Here is a 9,472-nt window from a genome sequence, read left to right as displayed (position 1 = left end):
TTTTGTGGGAACAGATCACATTGGCTATTTTCTCCAGATCCAAGTAGCTGTGTTCCCTGGCATCTACAGCAGTGTTTTAACCCTGCCTTCTCAAATCAAATGCAGTACTGTTTAAGTCATTTTCTCCCTTTTTGCATTCTTGAGGCAAGTAACAGAGCAGATGCTGCTGATATACTTGAAAGGTATCCATATACATGACCAGTTCAACTTGAGTGAGAGTGATACTAAAACATGCAATGAATGGGCTATTACAGTTGAAATCCATACACCCACTATGGCAGATGTGGCGCACATCTCCCACACAAATGGAGTCACCCATTCAGGTAACCCGATTTGAAATTCATACTCCCTATGTGGGAGATCAAGGGCATGTCTTCCATAGGGTGCATGGATTTCAACTGAAATAGCCCAAATGTCTGTGGAGTGAAACCCAACATCCCTATCACACTCCTGCATGTATATTTTTGCAACACTCTTAGTGAAGGTGATTTTCATTTGAAAGTTGCATAAATTGTCTTGTGGAAAATGTCATATCAAATGCTGACCTAATAAGAGCATTTAGAATGGTTTGATGAAAACTGCATGACTGAAATTTCGAAAGCTGCTTTGCATTCTTGTATATTTATGTATTGTTTAAAAAAAGATGAATAGAATTTTTCATCTGTGATTATATTTTATTCTTGTCTAATATAATATAATTGTGAGGACCTTGCCTTTTGAAGGTTACTGATACATTTCAATATTATTACACTATTTTGGTATTGTGTTATTATCTTAAAATCTACATGAGTAAGATGTGGCTTTGGCAAGACACATAATTACTTGTCACTCAGGACATGCCAGAATGAAACATGTGAAATAATGTAAAAACCACACACTCATTTATAGAACAAGGAAGAAAGGAAAACAAATTGTATGGGTGGAGTACTTTTTACAACAGTTGAAAATTTCTCGACTTGAACGATATGATCTCAAATCTCTGATCATCCACTGGCTTGAATGATGCCTTAATTGGTCAGAAATAGATAGTCCATGATTGGATAAGAAGACGAGCTGTGTCCGAAATGCTCTTATGATGAGCAATTTGTTATTTTGAGAGTACACCTGAGAACTCGTCATTTTATGTCACGCCGATCTGCGCTGATGCGCACATTGTTCATCGAACATCATTACTGCAAGTCGGCGTGACGTAAAATGACGAGTTCTCAGGTGTACTCGCAAAGGCTTATGGTCGTGCGCCATGAATTGGGGGCCAAATGCGTTACATACTAAAAAATTAAAAAATTTGCATGTTTTTGTACTTAGACTGATCTAATTCATAAACTGTTCATCAAAACCCTATAAAATTATATATCACTGTAAAGCTTAGGGTACCAGGAAAACACATGTACAAACAATTGGTCAATATACAGGGTGCCACAAATGTCATATAGGGTGGAAACGTTAAATTTTGGTTCAAAAAGTATACAATTTTGTTCCTCTCTTATTTACTAACAAAAATTCCTGTTCTGCTGAAACCTTTTTAGATGTGCTAATAACATTGTAGGCTTCCAAAAAAAGCAAACTTGTAATGATGAGTTATGTTGCCCAACTGAGATACAGGGTGTTCAAAAGTCGTACATAATTTTTATGATTTTTATTACATAATCAATCAAAACTTGTTTTCCTTCATGACCTACACAAAAACCAATGGCATATTTGAATTGCTCATCAAATTTCCATCCAAAAAATGTAAACTTTTACAGCAGTAGGGTAACTCCTTCAAGAAATATGACCTTTGGAACATTTCGGAGCATAAATGAATACTTAACACAGTAACGTATAGGAAAAGCCTAGAACCCATGACACAGAATGCAGCACACATGCAACAAATTAACTTAACTTTGAGTAAAACTGGTCACATTTCAAACTAGACATAAATACCAAAACAATGGTACCGTAGAATGGGGTGAATAGGGACAGTTTGGGCACTCTCTAGATTGTAGCTTTTTTCCTGTAGCCCCATAAGCCAAACTTTTGAGGGCATATTATGTCCACCCATGATGCCTTTAATCCACCATAATAAAAAATTGAATATATGTGGGGGGTATATATTTTTAAAATAAAAGTTTGGTGTCCCTATTGACCCCCGACTTCGGGGTCAATAGGGACAGCACTGGTCTTGATAAGGAAAGTACAACTTTGAAGAAGTTTACATGCATTTTTACCCCCACATAGATGGAAAAGGGACACCAAGTGTGTTTTAAAAAACAATAGAAACATGTCAGGGTAATTCATACCATCATAACTGATTAAAATCTGATTTCTTGACAACGTTAATATAATCAGGCTCGTCAGTACAAGAAGAGGTGGGGTAGGATGTGGTGGGGTAAGGGTGGCTGGGGTAGGGTTCTGGGTGGTAGGGAAGTAGGTAGGTAATTATGGTAGGGTGTTGGGGTAGTGGGATCAGGGTGGTAGAGGTAGTAGATTAAAGTGGTGGTGGTGGAGCAGTGGATAGGGTGGTGGGGTAGGGGATAGGGTGGTGGGGTAGGATGGTGGAGTGCTGGGGTAGGGGGTGGGGTAGTGAGTTCTGGCAGTGGCATGATAGTATTAGGGGTGGATGAGGGTGGTAGCCTGGGTAGGGTGGTGTAGTAGTGGGGTAGGGTAGTGAGGATGGTAGGCTTAATGAGGCTAGTAGGGTCAAGGTGTGGTATAGTGATTTAAGGGTGGTGGTGGTAGGGTTTAGGTGGTGGGGTATGTTCATGAGGGTAGTGGGGTAAGGGTGGAGCAGGGTAGGGTGATAGGATAGGGTGTGGTGGGGTAAGGGTGGTTGTGGCAAGGGTGTCCCTATTCACCCCGTATTAGGTGACATTTATCTGAAAAATATTTTAAAAATTGTTATAAAAATTCCTGTCAGAATTATTAAATAATCTTTTAGAGAAAGTTGTAGGACCTGGCAGGCTAGGTCCTGGTGAATTTCCAGCTCATTTTCTAAAATAGTGGCCGTGGGAGCAGGAAAGTTTTGACCACCCTGTTTTTTAGAATCTTTTTTAGATAATTTTATTTTGGACACCCTGTATCCTAAATTTATTTTTTCACATCTGCTGAACCATTTTCTAAATACTGTTTGATTGCTCTTTCAATCTGTGGAAATAAAAAAAAATAAGTGTTAACCATACGTGAAAAAATGAGATTTCAAAAACTTTTCTCTTTCCTGTCCCTATTCACCCCTGCGTCCCTATTCACCCCATTCTACGGTACATAATCCATCTCAATACCTTACTGGGTTATGAAGTTACAGTAAAAAATATATTTGTGAGGCACTAAAAATCAACATTCCCTATACTTTAACACATGCCTCAACCGTAGGATCCTCAACCGTAGGATCCTCCACCCCTGACTTCACATCATTTGAATTGCAATATCTCAAGAAGTAAATAAAGTGTGATGTTCTTTCTTTCCACAATTTGAGCTAGATAAATAAGCAACAAAATGAGACCAAAACTAGTTCAGTACCCCTCTCCATTCTTCAGATCTAGGACAAAATGTCCTGAATAAAATGAAAAAATGTAACGCCTCCACCTTTTCCAATACCCCAATTCATGACGCACGACCTTATGGGATTTACCGAAAAGGTGAATCAACAGTTTGTTTCCTGGCAAAATGGTTCATTATGATGTGACACTTTCAAAGCAATTAAGATATTGTTATGGTTTTTGCAAAATGGCAAATAGCGATTTGTCTGTTTGTTAAAATGTTGTTATACATGACTTCTGTTGCATTAGGGGACAGAGATCAGATGGTAGAGAGCCAAAGCCCTTTGGCAAAGGGCAACATATCAATTATTTCAGAGGGCGCGCGGCATACAATGTTATTAAACGGTGCAGTGCTACATCGTCTGATTCCTGTTGCCTAATTCTCGCTATTCACAATAAGGGCGCCGCCAGCGGTTTGCGATGTAATCGTGATGTATCATGAGAAAAGGTCGACATCAAGTCCGCATAATACTGAATATTACCATGCTATTACATAGGAACACGTGACAATATTTTTAGTTTGTCAATATAACGGTATTACACGCAAAACTAAAAAAATATTGTCACATGTTCCTATGTAATAATAATAGCATGGTAATATTCGTATTGCGCAGACTTGGATGTCGACCTTTTCCCCCCGGGCTTTTCCCATGATACATCACGATTACATCGCAAACCGCTGGCGGCGCCCTTATTGTGAATAGCGAGAATTCAAGAGAGTTTGTGCATAACATGATTTTACTATACAAACAAATCATTATTAGGCATTCTGCCAAAATCAGAATTATACAAGGGTAGATGTAACAGATTACACTATCATAAAGAAATGTCCATGATATATCCTCCTCTTCCAAATACAATAGTCCATCCTCTCAAGTTATATTTCTGAAAAATTTTGTTGAAAAATTGTTAAAATATGTATATTCTGTAAATAAAATATAACATGCAATAAATATGTTTGTGACTTTGAAAAAAGAAAAGAAATGTATTGATTTGTTTGGATTGTTTCTCACAGGGGACCACAAATGTGTACTCTGGCATTTTTTGGCAATGTGTCATCAAGATGTGGGTTTCTTAAAAAATTATTATCAAAAACAAACTGGTTCCACACCACCAAATAGAGTTCCTATTCATTTATGTGTTAAAAGGTATGGAGGAATTGGTCGCTTTCTCATTGTTAAACCTCCTGGTTCATTCAAAACACCATTTTACCTATTGTTTATGATATTTTCTACCATAAAACCAACAAATATTGGGTAGGTAAGCGGCTTGATTTTTCGCAGTGACGCGTCGAAAACTACGTACATCCTGTCAATCTTACAGCACACTCCTTCTATGTAGTGCCGCCATCTGGCGAAGAAGAACAAAAAACGTGCCTCAAATTTCAGAATTGTGACAAATGTAATCTTTTTATACTTAGATAATAAGAAAACCATCCACAAAGTACAGCTATCACAAAATAATAGGCACATCAGCCTTCTTTCTAACTTTTTTTCCCATTAAATCAACCCTGGTGTGGTTCTCACAATAAAAACACTGATTTTTTTATCGGCCATTTACCTTGGTGGTGTGATTTGGTGGTGTGGACTCAACTGGCGTATTTTTGCTCCGTGAGATCATTTATTTAATATACTAAAAGTTATGGGTTGCCCATCCATCCAGCAGCTGACCATGCACGATCGACTCAACATGCTCAATATTGGTCAGTGGCGTTGCCAGCACTTTTTCAGAGGGTGGGCGAAAGGGGGAGGCCAGTTTCAAAGTGGGAAAACTTGAACGAAAATGGGCTAAAATGTACAAAAAGCCTAATAATCATAAATATCAGGGCAGCCATCATCCCACGCTGGGGTGGGGGGGCAAGAAGAGGGGCAAGACTTCTCACAGATGTCCCCCTTGGCTACGCCACTGATGTTGGTGCTATGTGGTGGCCCCCTGGTAGCAATTGATTTCGAGTTGTTATACCGGTGTGTTCCAGAAACTTTTGAACTCTTAAACCGATTTATATAATACTAATACCACTAGGGCGCACACCAGTAAATAGCCTCCATTGACTTTCTGTACAAATAGGGTCCGGGAAAAGTCATTTTCTTGACTTCAGAGCGACTCAGCTCTTCAAAACTTTCACTTTCTGCAATTTGAAGGTCAGCTGAAGACATCCATTCCAGAGAAATTTTACGGAGTCCAGCGTTTTTTCCAGAAAATTGCTGACTAGATCACCCTATATAATATACAGCTTATGCCGGCTCACAAATAGCTTGGTGTTTCTCAAATGTAACACATTTTGAAAGCTTAGCCAAATCTTCATAAAAAGTCGGATTCTGCTCATTTTTTACAGACAATCTATTTCCCAGGCCTAAATGAGGATTAAATTTGAATCAGGGCCTAATTATTTGTTTTTAAGCCTTTCCTAATGTATTATATTCAGTCGTATTGCACGTTTCCTCGTTTGAAACACTGTGACTTTTCAAACAAAGATTATAGGAGATTCCTATTTACTGGTGTGCAATCACTAGCAATACAACTCGCTGATAGATGTATAGGCTTGTACGGCACCTCGGTTACGTACCATTTGTCTCGAGCTATCTTCAGTAGATAGCACAAATTAACATCAGATTACATCAAAAATCAGCCGGTTGGTCGCACACACCACAAGTATTGGCTTTATATATGAACGACCATAGCATTGAAATTAAAACAGACTTTTAACATACAGGTGCAATCTAATTTTGATTTACGCTCATCCAACGGCTTGTACGTGTAGGCATGGTACATTTGCATGCGTCTACTGTAGATGTGTATTGGGCTATTCCAGAACTGGATTTCCAGTTGCCAATGTTACTGGAATAAAAATTCCTTTAAAAGGAATAGGGCGGGCAAATGAAAAATTGTCAAGAGAAATGAAAGAATGAGTAAGTCTTCACAATTAAAAACAGGGAAAATATATATGACACAACATCGATTTCCAATGGGGAATAACACAAAGCGTATAAACAAAGTTAAAAGAGTTTTTAACTTTATATATTTATACGCTTGTTATTCCCCATTGGAGGTTGTGTCATATTTTCCTGATTTTAATCTTATCTATTGCTTATCCTTTATTCTCTGCTGGTCAGTTGAAACAGATTTTCCCTGTTTTTATATTAACCCTTCACATCATAACAGAAGACGTTTTATGTTAACATTTTATATTAAACATTGTTATAAAACTTTTGCAGATAATAGTTATTTAAAACATTTTCGTAATCATACCTAGAGGGTTTTTTTATCATCAGATAGAAAGACTTCTGCTCATCTTCTCTGGTGAGACAACAGGGCTGGGGTATCTTTCCATATCAAAGTTTAAAAATCTGTCATATCAATTTCCTCAATATGTTGTTTTGATACAACTTACGAGGGGAAAATTTTGATTTTACAATATTTCGATATTATTTTTTAACTTTGTAACTTTATTATGATTAACATAACTGTATTTCAAAGTGTCAAACTATATCATTATTTTGTCCCAACAAAAATAATCCAGGGAATAAAATATTCATTCATATGTTTATTTATTTTATTCAACCTGGGCCATTTCTACTGGTGCACATGCATTCTAATAATTTGTCTATAATACCTTATACAAGCATCATCAAGCACAATTTGTCACAAGATTTGAAAAGTAAATAGCCTATGTACACACTGAACACAATGTACATACAAGCTGTATTTAAGTCCATACAGAAGCTGTCAGTATAAAATGATATATATGACCTTCACGATGCTGTTAATTTAGCCCAAAGATTAGGAAAACTAGCAAAACTGGTGAACTGGTACTGTTCAAATAAAAACATCTGCAAATCTTGCTGCAATTTCCAAATAGTATTTCTATTACTTAAATAATTATTTTTGTTATTTCTTTTAATACAAACACATTACTGCCTATGACAACTTTATCGTATTATTTACATATCAAAAGCAAGTAATAATTACAAAACTTGCCATAAACTATCACCTCTGTGGATGTTTGGGATATAACCGGCACGAATATTTTCTCAACACTGCGGCATGTGAAAAAGTAGGTCAATAGTCAGAGAATACAGGGCGGGTGCGGCACGCCGCACCCGCCCAAAAAGCTTGGCAAATCAAATGAAGGGAAAATCACGGAAATGTTGAAAATGAGCTCTCAAATTGAGGATTTCTGATTTCAAACTATTTTTCTGTTTTTCTGCCTTTGGGCACTTTAAAAGTCTGGATTTCCAACAGTCACGAGTGGACAAAAAGTCTTGATATCCAAACTCCTCTATAGGGGGTGTGCATCTATTTTCTGGAATAACCCATTGATCATTGATGAAGTAGTGCATTGCTCACATTTGTTGTACGTCTATGTGTGAACTAATATGTGATTTGATATTTAAAATAAACTTGTTAATTAACCATTTACTACTACTAATAAAACCGGGAATAAAATACAGTAGACAAAATATTATATAGAATGTCCCACCGTAACATTTGTAGCTGTTCCCCCGGTAAGTTGTGCGTTTCTTGTCAGGGAGAGCTCATACATATACCTCTGCTAACTCAGTGCACACAAGAAATGTCTTTAATGCAGACAGGTGTTGTCAACATGCTTTATACTGTTCAACTTCTGCAAGGATAATCTATTCTAGTGTTCTACTTTAATTATATTAATCCATCTGAAGTGTACTGGAAGATGAGCAATTAACAAAGCCTCAATTGATGTGAATATGTTAATGTCAACAATGTACCCTTTATGACAAGAGTGGTGCCCACAGGGCCAAAATGTGCAACTTGTCAGGGGGGATGGCTACTTACCAAAAGTGGGTTAACCAATAGTTTCAAGTTTCTCTTGTGTGGAAGGCAAATAATTAAATAACAATTAATTACTGATACATAAATGAATGAATGAATGAATGAATGATATATAATCAAATAAATCGATCTATATAAAATAAAATAAAATAAAATAAAATGAAATAAAATAAAATAAAATAAAATAAAATAAAATAAAATAAAATAAAATAAAATAAAATAAAATAAAATAAAATAAAATAAAATAAAACAAAATAAAATAAAATAAAATAAAACAAAATAAGGTCAACTCCATAAAAATAGTAAGTTTCAGTAGGATAATAGGCCCCGTGTCACATGGGGAAAAATGGGAGATCACACAAAAACAGCCAGATTTCCTAAAATAACGACAAAATCTGTTAAAACAGGCTGCTGAATTCTGCACAATTGTGATAAATGAGGAGAAATGCTGCTAAATATGTGTGATTTACCATTTCCCCCCAGTGTGACATGGGGCCTTAATGATGCTTTTATTTTTTATCAGCACTGCCGTTTTCTTCTTGTTTGCCAATCTTGTCTTATGAACAAAAATGGCTGATGGCAATTTGATTGATTTATCCTTCACTTTAATTAAGCTATTCCAATTAGGGCCTATTTACGCTTTTGCTAGGACTAATTTTAAATTTAAAAAAATGAAATAAAGACATTCAACTACTTTACTGTTAACACCTTGGTCTGTGGCGGACATTTTAAAAATGAATTTAGAAGAGCAGCAACGACATCACTTGCATTACATTCCAGATGTTAAATCTACATCATATGCAAAATTTGAGGAAATTTGCACGAGTCCGTTTTATTTTGGGGCCATTTGTCTATAACTGGTCTTGACATGTAGCCCTATGGAGAGAGTGCCCGTTGAGGGCGCTATAACCCCCATTTTAGGAACAAAAATGTGATTTTTAAAAAACGGACTTGTGCGAATTTTCTAAAATTTTCAGAGTATGTAGTATGAACATGTAGAAATATAATCAAGTAGTTGCCCTACCTGCTCTTCTCCGAAAAAATAAAAAGTCCTATACCTCAATGATAATGAAACCTAGGTGTTATATGTTATACTATTAGTAATACTTTCAAGGTACTTCTGTGAGTAATTACAAACTGCTTTCACA

The sequence above is a fragment of the Amphiura filiformis genome, chromosome 8 (assembly GCF_039555335.1).
Source record: "Amphiura filiformis chromosome 8, Afil_fr2py, whole genome shotgun sequence".
In the NCBI taxonomy this organism is placed as follows: Eukaryota; Metazoa; Echinodermata; class Ophiuroidea; order Amphilepidida; family Amphiuridae; genus Amphiura; species Amphiura filiformis.
This window is presented reverse-complemented; position numbering follows the sequence as displayed.